Raw genomic sequence first — 13,771 nt, forward strand, 5'->3', positions numbered from 1 at the left:
TTAGGAGGATTTGTAGTTGGATATGCTTTGTGTGAATGTGTACACGCCTTTTGGTAAAACACACCTTTTAAAGTTGGAGTGTTTTTGAATTTTGTCCCCTAATGTATTAAAAAAGAGGGATTGCCAATCAAAATAGTATATAACTTTAAAGACGCGGATCCAAAATTTGAAACATTAGGAGACCCTCAAACTTTAGGGTGTGTTTTGTACTTTAACCTATAAATAATTAGTGTATATTTATGGATAATTAATTTATGCATTTATTTATTGGCATATTCAATAAATAAATAAATTAACATAAATGATTTTTTTTTTTTTTTGGAGTAAAACATAAATGCAAACTTTGAAGATGAAAGTCTCAAGGAATGTATCACATGACTGAAGTTTAGGCTATTACATTTCAGGTTCCTACTGTTATATATATTCACAATTTCATAAAATTCGTATGTCTTAGTTGGAAATTCATTAATGGCCTGATTTTTTGAAAAAAGGAAAAAATCTATAAACAAAAAATATTCATTAAAGACTTCATTAATGACAAAGTATTTTAGATAATATAAATCATGGTCATAAAATATTCCAATATAGGGAGAAAGTTTGGAGTTATAGAAGAAGAAGAGATAGCATGAGGAGAATTGTGAAAACTATGGTGACGCTCTTTATGCTTGTGCTGCTTGTTGTAGCACCAGCTAGTAATCCTTCCCTCTTGGTGGAAGCAACGCCAGACATTCAATGCATTATGAATTGTTATGTAGGTTGTGCGCGTTGGGAGGGTAATCCTTTTAAATTGAGGCTTTGTCGTGATTCTTGTTACCAGATATGCCAAGCCTCTCTCACAGATGTTATCTATAGTTGTATTCTTGATTGTGCAGAGTCCATGTCAACCAGTTTTGGTTCAGGTACTAAAACCATTGAGTTCATATTTCATTCATTTGGATATAATAATACATAATTGTTTTCTTTATTCAATTCTAATGGTTGTTATTAATGTGACAGATGTGAATGAAGAAGAAGACTATATGGATACCTGCTACAGCTCTTGCAAGAAGAAGAAGAAGAAGAGTTATTAGCATGCTTTCGACTTATAAAAAAAAGAAAAAATAAAATTCAGAAGCTTGCTTTACATATAATTGTTTTGTTTATTCAATTCTAAGGAATGGTATTAATGTGACAGATGTGAATAAAGTAGAAGACTATATGGATACCTGCTAAAGCTCCTGCGAGAAGAAGAATTATTAGCAAGCAATAAAAGAAAGAAAAAAATAATATTAGGTTTCTGATGTTTACAGTTGGGTACTATATTGCTTACTGCATTCAACTTTATAGTTTTCAGAAATATTGTTATCCTTTGGTGCAACTATTATCAAATAAACAAATTTGATATCCAAATATTGGTACAATTAAGAATAAACAATGCTTGATGCTGAAGGAACAAAGTACCGAAATTTGACATACTAAAATTATTTAAAAAAAAAATATGTCAAAGGTAGTGACAGAACTCATAGTTAATGCAAGAAAAACTCCTATTATTATTATTATTATTGTTATGAGATGACAATTCTTTTAAGACACATATATAGATAGTGGGAGAGGGAGGTGGAGTTAGAGGTGACAATTTGTGTTTGTGTGTTGGGTTCATGTCATGTGGACTCATGAGTATTTGACTATATGAGTTGACACAAACATGACATGGTTATTAAGTGGGCTAGAATTCCTTAATCTTGACCTGACTTGTTTATTAAACAAACTAATTGTGTCAACCTTTTTATCAAATTTTATCAAAGCAAAAAAAAAAAAAAAAAAATTATTATTATTATTATTATTATTATTATTAACCCAATTGATTTAGACTATGAAAAACCAAAAAAATAAGGTGAGGTGAGGTGAGGTGAGATTGAGGTCTAAGAGTGAAAGGTAGGCATGAGACTTGGGAGAATGCAACTAAGAAGAACATAGGTTTATATACCTAGGGTTTTGAAGGGAATATTGGTAAAATGACATTTAGTTAAACGAGTTTGACGGGTTTTGTGGGTTGGACACAAACACGACATATTTATTAAATAGGTTAGTTGTGTTAACCAAAATATGATATGAATCTGTTAAACTTTAACCCATAACTTGCTAGTTTCTTGTCGTGTTTGTGTGTGGTGTCAGATTTTGTCATTTTTAGGTGAAGTTTAAATCACAAACAAAAGTCACAAAAGATGCCATTACTGCATGACTATCACTTAAACGGTTAAACCCCAAAATATATAAACATTCACACTTAAATGTTATGCATATTTAAAGTGCATGTTGTTTTTGGAGTGAGTTAATAATGGAAATAGGTGATAGATCCATAGTATAGGAGTTTATTTTCTTTTAATTAGTCATTTAAAGCTATGTAATTGTTGTGTCTTTCATTAGTTTTCCTCCTTTATTTCATCATTTAAAGCTCTCTAATTATTTAAAGCTATCAATTATTGTACCTTTAAATAGCATGCATCATATTAATTAGAGAAATGCTATACCTACAATATTTTTATAACAAATCCTAAATGAGAGGCTGTTTCTTGCTGTTACTAGTAGGTAAAAATAATAATATAAGTGGTAGATATGATTCAAATTAAAAACGTGTAACAACATGCCATTTAAGATTTGTTGTGAAAATGTTGTGGATTTTGCACTTCTCTATTAATTAGGAGTTTTCCCTCCTTTTAATTAGTGCTTTTAATTATTCATTTATGGTTGTACAATTATAGTGTCTTTAAATAACATTAACTAACATGCATGCATGTTGCAAAAGTGTCTAATTTCATTTTATGTCTTCCAATGAGTACACTAGGCAATTCATGCAAATTGTGATATGTTGGCATGTGCCATGTTTTTACAAATGTATACTTTCTTTTATAGTAATAAATTTTTTAAGTTTCAAGTAAAAAGAACATGCATATGGCATGATTGGTCCACATGTTGAAGATTTAGAAATGCCAAATAGCACTAATGTAAGTCAAATATGACTTGTCAACTAATTAGACATGTCAAATGGCCAAAATTTAACATTATTTTCTACATATAGATTAGATTTCAATAAAATATAAAAAATGTAAAAAATATTTTACCCATTTGTAAGGGAAAGTGCTATGTCTACAAAATTTTCACAACATTTTTACAATAAATTCTAAGTGGCAGGTTGTTATGGGTTTTTAATTTGAGTCCATCACTGAAATTACTTTCTTTCCTACTAGCAATAGATAGCCCATAACAACTTGTCAGTTGTCACCTAGGAGAAGTGCTTCGTCTACAACATTTTTATAACACTTTCATTACAAATCCTAGGTGGTAGGTTGTTATGGGTTTTTAATTTGAATCTACCACTGAAATTACTTTCTTGCCCACTAGCAATAGTCCATAATAACTTGTTACCTAGGATTTGTTATGAAAGTGTTATGGAAAAGTTATGGACATAGCATTTTTTTTTAAGAGGTTGTAGAGGGGCAGCTAGCATTAATGCTTGCCACCAGTGGCAAGGGGCAGCTAGCATTAGTGTATCTTGAAACACTAATGCTAACCTCCCATTGTTGCCACCTAATCAGCCATTTTTTGTCCTTTTATGATTTCTGGCCTGATTTTTGTATTGCTGTCTGGAGGCCTTTCTGAGTTCTGTTTTCTTCATATTTTATATGTATGGAAAGCTCTAAATGTCTAGTTTTCAACAATCTTGGCCTAGTTCGATTTGGAGCTATGATTGTCGAGATATTGCGTTCGGAAGGAAGGTGATGCAGTGTTGAAAAATTATGTGACGTTTTTTCTTGAAAAATTCGTATCTTTCAATCCGAAGTAGTTTCAAGCCCTTTTGATGAAAATTAGCTAAGAACTTGTTCTTCAAGATGGTCTAGCCCGCTCATTCTAGTTCTCAACCTATCAGCACAGTTTATTGCATGAACTCAAGAAAGAAATTGCTAGTTTTTCCTGAAAAAAGTGCTGGATTTTATTAGGGTTTTCAAAAAAAAAAAAAGAAAAAGAAAAAAAAGTGAAGGTTTTTATTAGGGTTTTTAGTATTTTGGTGATATCTCATCCGTTTTAACACCAATTTCACCCTGTAAACTATCATTTTAAAGGGAAACATATACCCTATGAGATGGTCTAAAATTCAACATGATTCAAAGGTTGGATAAAAAACTCAACTTTTTGACCATACCCAGTTAGGGTTTTGGCTTTAATCGCTATAAAATGACTTTTTCAAATGTTATGACTTTTTGATCCGCCGCCTAATCATATTGTATTTATTTTTACCCTTTTGGACTTGAAATTCATGACTATCATTTTAAAGGGACATATGCCCTATGGGTCTAAAATTCAACATGATTCAAAGGTCGGATCAAAAAGTCAACTTTTTGACCATACCCGGTTAGGGTTTTGGCTTTAATCGCTATAAAATGACTTTTTCAAATGTTATGACTTTTTTATCCGCCGCCTAATCATATTGTATTTATTATTATCCTTTTGGACTTGAAATTCATGATTTTGCACATTTTTTAATTTTTTTGGTTTTTATTTTGATGCATGAATCGAGGCTTGAAAAAATATGGCATCGACATTGAAGGAAAGATGTAACAAAGCTAATGCCTTTTGTTTTCTCTCTATTATGTTCAAACATTAGTGAAAAAACTAAAACTTCAAACGACAAAGAAATTGAAGAGTGCAAAAATTACATAGTATATTCCTAGGATTGCTTAGAGTTAACACCAAGAGTAATAGAAAATGTTGGAGTCAACACCAAATCATTGGAGAAATTTAGAGAAAAATGATCCCATCCTATTTAAATCCTATAATTTTCTTCGATTTTAATTCAGATAGTTTGGTGAATGGACATGAACAAGGTATGATGCTTATGCATTACTAACATCCTCGAATAGAGAAGAAGCATTCCATTGAAAAGGAGGTGGATTATGTGTCTAAGAGATTACAAGCACTTTTGAGGACTGTTTATCAGATTTTATCAAAGTAAAGAAAAAAAAATTGCCCAATTGAGTTAGACTATGAAAAACCAAACAAATAAGGTGAGGTGAGGTGAGATTGAGGTCTAAGAGTAAGAGGCAACCATGAGACTTGGGAGAATGCAACTAGGAAAGAAAATAAGTTTATATATCTAGGTTTTTGAAGGGTATTGGTAAAATGACATTTATTTAAATGAGTTTGACGGGTTTCGTGAGTTGGACACAAACATGACATGTTTATTAAATAGGTTAGTTGGTGATGTTCAAACCACAAACAAAAGGCTTAAAAGATGGCATTACCACATGACTATCACTTAAATGGTTAAACCCCCAAAATACATAAACATTGACATTTAAATGCTATGCATATTTCCTTCTCAAAAAGAAAAAAAAATGCTATGCATAATTAAAGTGCATGTTGTTTTTGAAGTGATTTAATAATGGAAATAGATGATAAATTCATAGTATAAGAGTTTATTTTCTTTTAATTAGTCATTTAAAGCTATGTAATTATTGTGTCTTTCATTAGTTTTCCTCCTTTAATTCATCATTTAAAGCTCTTTAATTATTTAAAGCTATCAATTATTGTACCTTTAAATAACATGCATCATATTAATTAGAGAAATATTATGCTCACAACATTTTCATAACAAATTTTAAGAGAGGTTGTTACTTGCTGTTATTGGTAGGTAAAAAAATATTTGAGTGATAGACATGATTCAAATTAGAAACATGTAACAACATGCTATTTAAAATTTATTGTGAAAATGTTGTGAATTTTGCACTTCTCTATTAATTAGGAGTTTTCCTTCCTTTTAATTAGTACTTTTAATTATTCATTTATGGTTGTACAATTATAGTGCCTTTAAATAACATTAAATAACATGCATGCATGTTGCAAAATTGTCTAATTTCATTTTGTGTCTTCTAACGAGTACACTTGGCAATTCATGCAAATTGTGATACATTGGCATGAGCCAAGTTTTGACAAATGTATGCTTTCTTTTATAGTAATAAATTTTTTTAAGTTTCAAGAAAAAAGAACATGCATATGGCATGATTGGTCCACATGTTGAAGATTTAGAAATGCCAAATAGCACCACCACACACCCTTGGTGCAATGGTCACTCTACAAGCATAAGTATTTGTGGGGTGTGGGGGGCAAGAGCTGGGGTTTAAGTCTCCAAGAGGGAGTTTTGCATACACATACACTTAAATTAGGTTAGAGTAAAATTTCTATCTTATATAAAAAAAGAAAAAAAGAAAATCCAAATAGCACTAATGTAAGTCAAATATGAGTTGTAAACTAATTAGACATGTCAAATGGTAGAAATTTAACATTATTTTCTACATATAGATTAGATTTCAGTGAAATATAAAACATGTACAAAATATTTTACCATTTTTTAAGAAGAAGAATTACGTTTACAACATTTTCATAACAAATCTTAAGTGTCAGATTGTTATGGGTTTTTAATTTGAATCCATCACTAAAATTACTTTCTTGTCCATCTGCAAAAGCCTATAACAACTTACAACCTAGGATTTATTATAAAAGTTTTGCATAACATTTCTATCTTAAAGGTGGAAAAACCTATAACAACTTGCCACCTAGGATTTATTGAAAAGGTGTTGTGGATATAACATTTCTGTATTAAAGGTGGACATTTCGAACATGATACATAGCATAATTTCCAGAAAAGCTTTAGCTTTACCTATATATATATATTATTTCAATAGAGGAAGAAAGTTCAGAGTTATAGAAGAAGATAAGATGAAGAGAATGGTCGAAATGATGGTGGTGCTATTTTTGCTTTTGCTTGCTAGTAATCCTTCCCTCTCGAGGATAATAACACCAACTCTTGCTTGTAGATATAAGTGTTTTGCAGATTGTCATCGTCGGTTTAAAGATACTTTGAAATTGAGTGTTTGCTGTGGTACTTGTTACTTGTTGTGCCCGAGCTCTCTTGCAGATGTGAAATATGGTCATATTAGTGATGTTGATTGTACAGTGCCGCCACCCAGTTATTATTCAGGTACTAAAAGTAAAACCATTGAGTTCATAATTCATTCCTTAGGATATATATACAGTAATATATAATTGTTTTGTTTATTCAATTCTAATGGACGTTATTAATGTGACAGATCTGAATAAAGCAGAAGACTATATGCATACCTACAACTCTAGCAAGAAGAAGAAGAAGAATTATTAGCATGCGCTACACTTGCAATAAGCAAGAAAAAATATATTATGAATTGTATTTGCTTATTGCATTCAGCTATATAGGTGCCATAAAAGAATGTTATCCCCTTGGGCAACCCTCATCAAATAAACAAATTTGATATAAAAATAGTAGTACATTTAAAAAATAAAAAGGCTTGTTGTTGAAGGAATGATGTAACGAAATGAAAGCTTTTTGTTTTCCCCTCCATTATGTTCAATCGTTAGTGACAAAACTAAAACTTCATACAACAAATAAATTGACATGCACAAAAATTACTTAGTATATTCTAAGAGTTAGCACCTAGGATTGCTTAGAGTTATCACCAAGAGAAACAGAAAATCGTGGAGTCAATACCAAATCATTGGAGAAATTCCTAGAGAAAAATGATCCCATCCTATTTAAATCCTATAATTTTCTTTCAAATAGTTTGGTGAATGGACATGAACAAGGTATGATGCTTATGCATTGCTAACATCCTAGAATATAGAAGAAGCTTTCCATCGAAAAGGGGGTTAGATATTCTCCTAGAGATTTGACATTTTCTTGATCAGGAGTGTTGAAGTTCGTGCCAAAAGTGTGTGGGCGCAAGTTTTGTATCACAATATTTGTTACTGTTCTAACATGTACGATTGTGAGTCACGGAAAAAAAGTTACGAGTTTTTGTGAATTAAATTGATGGATCATTGATTACAGTTGCACATTTCATCAACTTGTGGTAAAAACTGTAGTAAATCGTGTGGTCATAGAATAATTGTATTCATTTTAAGCTTAAATTTATATAGACGTGGCAAACGGGCAGGTCAGGTTCAAGTTCGGCTCGGGTCAAGTTGTGTTAGGTTGACCTGTATTTTTCACATGATTTTTTTTTTAATAAAGAAAACAACATATATTTGCCATTTGGAAAGTTACGTAGCAAATTACTTAATGTAAAATGCATTACTTTGAATTCTTCACTCATATCAAGAATGAGCTCAGCTAAACAAATTAATATTTGTTCAATAATTTTAAAATTAATCAAATCTCAAAATTAGTAACAAAAACAAAATAGCACAAAGGATAAGTAAAACAAATACACTAAGTTTTATTTCTACACAATATCAACATCCCAAAACATAAAACAAAATTACAAATGGCTTATTGGATAGCTAATTTGACAAAGAATAAAAATATATAAGAAATTTATAATGTTGAAAACTAATTTTATAACATATTATCAATTGTGGTTGATACTCTCTTTCAATTTGGAGAATATATATTAAAGTTTGATTGTTTACTTATTATACACGGTCTCTTTTATGAATATTATATCATTTTTAAGCAACGCATATTCTAAAAAATATCATAATTTATTTTGAAAATCCATTTATTTTGGACATGAATTGTTAAAAAATAGGCCTGTGCATTCATAATTTATCCTAATTTCATTGATACTTTGGCTTCACTCTTTTCACACTTATGAATGTTTATCATACACGTCTATAATTTTAAATATAGGTTTTTAACTCTGCTGTAACTAGATTGTCTTGGCATATACTTTGTTATTTGATATTTAAAAAATCTTTTCTCATTATAGAATGTCTCAAGCATTCATCTTTTAGTTCATTTGCATGTAGTTATGTTGAGGTCTCAATTATTTCTTTAAAGCTCATAAAAAATAATTAAACCAATATTGTTTTAATTTTATTACTTTTTCCCCAAAAAAAAGTTTTAAAATATGTTTCAGGTCACGGGTTGGGTTGTGGTTTAGGTCGGGTTGACTCGCAAAAAAATCGGGTTGTGTTATGGGTCAACCCGTCTTTGCTTCAAGTAAAAAAATTTAGGTTTAGGTTGGGTCAAGAAATTTTGACCTGTTTTGCCATGTCTAAATGTATAAACCTAACACAGAGAGAGAGAGAGAGAGAGAGAGAGAGAGAGAGAGAGAGAGAGAGAGAGAGAGAGAGAGAGAGAGAGAGAGAGAGAGAGAGAGAGAGAGCCCATACAATATGTATAGTGTATTAAAATACATAATTTTGCCAAAAAAGAAAAAGAAAAGAGAGTGAAATCTAAGGTTTAACTTTTATTACATCGTATATGTTATGATATTAGATTAGAGTAGACATTAAGTTTAAATCATAGACACAAGGCACCACAGAAGATGCCATTATTACTGAACTATTACTTAAACTCCATAAAATTTCAAACTTATGGCATTGGCTCAATGGTGATTACTTTCTATTATAAGGAAAAATACCAATTGATTTTTGGTGTTGGCAGAGTTATACTTCTAACCCCAAATCTCTTTGATGGCGACAAAAAACTAGTATCCTAAATCTCTTTGACGGCGACAAGAAACTTTAGAAGTTGAGCTAATTAGATCTTACAATGTTTTGCCTATTGAGAGGGCATACTTTTTAGGATTGATTTAATTATAGTATTTGGTGATTGGCCTATAATTTTAGTAGTTTACTTATTTTTTAAATTTCCATTTAAAGCTATCTGGTTATTATGTCTTTTAATTTTTTTTTGATACAAGATAGAATTTCTACTCTAACTTAATCTAAGTATATATGTGTGTGAAGCTCCCTTTTGGAGACATAAATCCCGGCCCGTGCCCTCCATACCCCACAAGCATTTATACTTATGGAGTGACTACCACACCAAGGGTGCGCGGCAATTATTATGCCTTCTAATAACTTGCATCATATTATGAAATTTTTTTCCCTTTTAATTAGTCATTTAAGATTCTATTATTATAGTGCCTTTTTTTAAGGCAGTGTTGAACTTATTATTAACATAAAAACTATAACGGATACAACATGTCATAGATCATAGACGAGCCTCTCTTTTCATTTTTCTCAATATATCGTTGTAACATGCACTACAAAACACGCGGGTCTTAGGCTGCGGCTTTTTCAACCACGTTTTCAAAAATGTGGCTACAAACGAGCTATAGCCGCTTTTAAAAAAAACGCGGCTTAAAGTATTGAAAACTAGTGACATTTTAAACGTACAGCTATAGAATATGTCTACAACCACATTTTTAGTGTTTATAGCTGCATTTTTAGGGGTGAAGCTATTGTCGCGTTTTAAACACGTGGCTATAGGACTTTCCGATTTCATTTTTTTTTTTAATCTTAATTGAAACCGCATCTAGGAAATGCGGCTCTAGCTTGCCTATAGCCATGATTTTAAATGCGGCTATAAATTTAGTCTGTAGTCGCGTGTTTAAAACGCGGCTTTAGTTTAGGAAGTGGCCACGTTTCGTAAACGCGGATTCAAATTTGTCTATAGCTACAGGTTAAAAATGCGGCTTTAGACTTTGTATAAATAGTATAGTAAAATATTTCCACCCCTCTCCAATTGCACATCATCAGCCTCCATTTCTCAAGCCCTCACCCCCATCTGATATTTGGTTTTCTATAGTAGTGTTTGTAAAACTTATAGCAGTGTTTGTAAATGCATTTGCCATTTGGCCTAGAAAAAAAAAAGGCTATAGCCGCGTTTTAAAAATGCGGCTATAGACAAATTCAAAAAGATATTTAGGGGTTATAGCCACGTTTAAAAACGCAACTATAGGTGATAGATATAGCCACATTTAAAAATGTAGCTATAGTTGTCAAAACGTGGCTATATCTGACACCTATAGCCATGTTTTTAAACGCGGCTATAATATGTCTTCTCACACGGAAACAAGTGACCTATAGCCATGTTTTTAAACGCGACTATAGATGTCCTTTATAGCCACATTTGAAAAATGCAGCTATAGATGTCACCTATAGCTGCGTTAATAAAAATGCGGCCATTGGTCCTGGCCTATAATCACGGGTTTTAGGCCACGGTTGTAAATGCGGCCTAAAAAAATGTGGCTATAGGCCAAATGGTCCTATAGTCAAGTTTTTATGAGCTATAGCCGCGTTTTAAGAACACGGCTATGGGATTTTTTTGTAGTGATGTCATATTTGCCAATATCTTTGTAGTTTGATTTGTTTTTTTTTTTGGAGAAACCTTGTAGTTGATATTTTAGTGCTCATAAGAGTGACCTAATAAATATTGCGAAGAGATCGAGGAGGGTCTACATGTACTTTATATAACATACGTGTGACAAAAGTTTTTAAATCACAAACATGACGAGGCACTACAATTTACAAAGTATGCCATTAGGTTGAACCATCACTTGAGTCCCAAAAATACAAACTTTATATATTTAAATGATGTGTTTTCTCAGAAGTGATTGTCCCATAATTTTTTTGGGAGTTTTTTTTTTTTCATCATTTAAAGCTCTTTAATTATTTGAAGCTATCTAATTATCATGCCTTCAAATAATCTGCGCAATATTAGGAAAGTTCTTCACTTTTAATTAGTTTCTACAATTATGGTACCTTTAAATTAAATTACATGGATGTGGCAAAAATTTTTAAATTTTGTTTTATGTTTCTACCATTATTATGATTTTTTTAATATTCAAGTCGGGTTTTTTTGGATAGCTTCTTTTGGTTTTTTTCTTTGTCGCTAAGAAAGTCAGGTTACTCCTCTTCTCTTAAGCTATAGAACTGCCATCCCTCTTGTAGGTGGTTTTGTCCTTTTAGGTACCAAGTGTGCCTATAGAGCTAGTGGATTTTTTCTTCTGGGGTTTACTGGGAAACAATCTAGGTTAGTCTTCGTGCTTTGTTCATGGCAGCATATTGCTATGGAAGACCTTGCTAAATCCTGGAGTAATATGTCACTTTCTGAAATGGAAGATTCCGGTTTTATTCTCCCAAAAGTACAAAGAACAAATGAGTTTATCATAGTGGCAAAATTCCTTACCACTTGGGCTCTAAATATGGATGCAGTGGCAAGACCATTTAAACAGGTGTGGAGATGCAATGATGGTTTTAAGATTTGAAACTTGAGGGATCATAAAGCACTCTTCGTTTTTGAGGACTAGCGTGATGTAAATTTTTTTTTTCTTAGCGAGCCATGGAGCTTCGATAAAGCACTTGGTGTTGCTACAAAGATATGACCAAGATGGTCTAGTGGGCGATTTGAAGTTTGAAAAAGTGATGATTTGGGTATAGGTCCATGATGTCCTGTATCGGTTATGACAATCACGGTGGCTGAAAATATATGCAATAAGATAGGCGAGGTTATTCGTGGAATCGGAGTAGAAAATGAAGAGGGGGGAAGTTTTATTAGGGTGAGAGTGGAGATACATATGTTGCTGCCTTTGTGCAGAGGGAGAGTTATCACTTTAGAAAGCGGGGAGAAATCTTGGGTATCCTTTAAGTACGAACGCTTGCCAAACCTATGCTATTGGTGTGGCCACTTGAATCATGGGGATAAGGATTGCCCATTGTAAATTCAAAGTAGAGACACTCTTACTGAAGACAAAAAGCAATTCAATTTGAGCATTAGAGCTCCTCCCTATCAACCCTCCAAAAAAAAATGTGATTTTTGTCCCGGGATACTATGACAGGTCAAGTTTGGATGGGAAGGAAGCAAAGAAGGCAGAAGGTTCTATCCTAACCACAATAGCCGAAAATCATGAGAAAGTGCCTCCGGTGGAGGCGAACTTGGATATGGAAATTGATGAATTTGTGGGGGAGTTTAATGTTGAGATTAATGGTAGGAAAGATTTGAATTCAAAAGACTTAACTCTGGATTTTTCTCCTCCTTCGATTGTATCGGACCAAAATAATCAATGTGAGTTATTTCCCTCAATATTTACTGATCCTTTATGCGATATATTTGGAGTTGAAAAAGCGAATAGTGTGATTGGGGTAGGGGGAGATTGTGCAGCCAAAAGAAATGGGACACCAAAGCCAGAGTTATTGTTGCCTATGGTGTTAAATGTGGATGATGGTCGTATATGCCCCAATGTTTTATTTTGGTGCCGTATTGATGAAATTGATAGAGTTATGCAAGTATGATCCTCTGCTAGATGTCACTAATAAAGTTCCCCTAGTTTTCGGCAATTGATACTTCCAAGTGGAAAAGAGTTACTCGGCCTCTAGCAAAGCCAAATTCCAACACAAATGTCTCTAGTGGAAAAAAAAAGAAAAGAAACTCTACACCTGTGGCAAATAAACTTGAGTCGATAAATAAAAAATCCAAGGTCTCAAAGGGTGATGAAAGTAACAACATGGTTTTGGTGGAGACTGGTTCCTAGCCCCGCCAATCCCAATGAGTCTTCTTTGTTGGAACTGTTGTAGGCTTGGGAACTAGCAGATAGTTCAAGAGCTCGATAATATCGTTTGGACACAAGATCCTGCAGTGGTGTTTTTAGCCGAAATATGGTTGGATGAAGCAAGGCTAGTGGTGATTTGTGATGGTTTACAATTTGGTGGTTATCATGGTGTTTTAAAAATTTCTAGAGGGGGTGATCTGGCCCCTTTTTTGGAAAAATGATATGGAACTTCATGTTGAACCCTCTTCTCCAAATCATATTGATGCAAGAGGATGTGTGGAGATTTACAGGGTCTTATGGAGCTCTGGAAACTCATCTTAGAATGGAGCCATGGAATCTTCTAGGGGACCTACATTAGTGGTTCTCAATTCCTTGGTTGTGTGTAAGGGATTTTAATGAGATATCAAAAATTCACGAGAAAT

Source organism: Quercus lobata, chromosome 5 (assembly GCF_001633185.2).
Source record: "Quercus lobata isolate SW786 chromosome 5, ValleyOak3.0 Primary Assembly, whole genome shotgun sequence".
In the NCBI taxonomy this organism is placed as follows: Eukaryota; Viridiplantae; Streptophyta; class Magnoliopsida; order Fagales; family Fagaceae; genus Quercus; species Quercus lobata.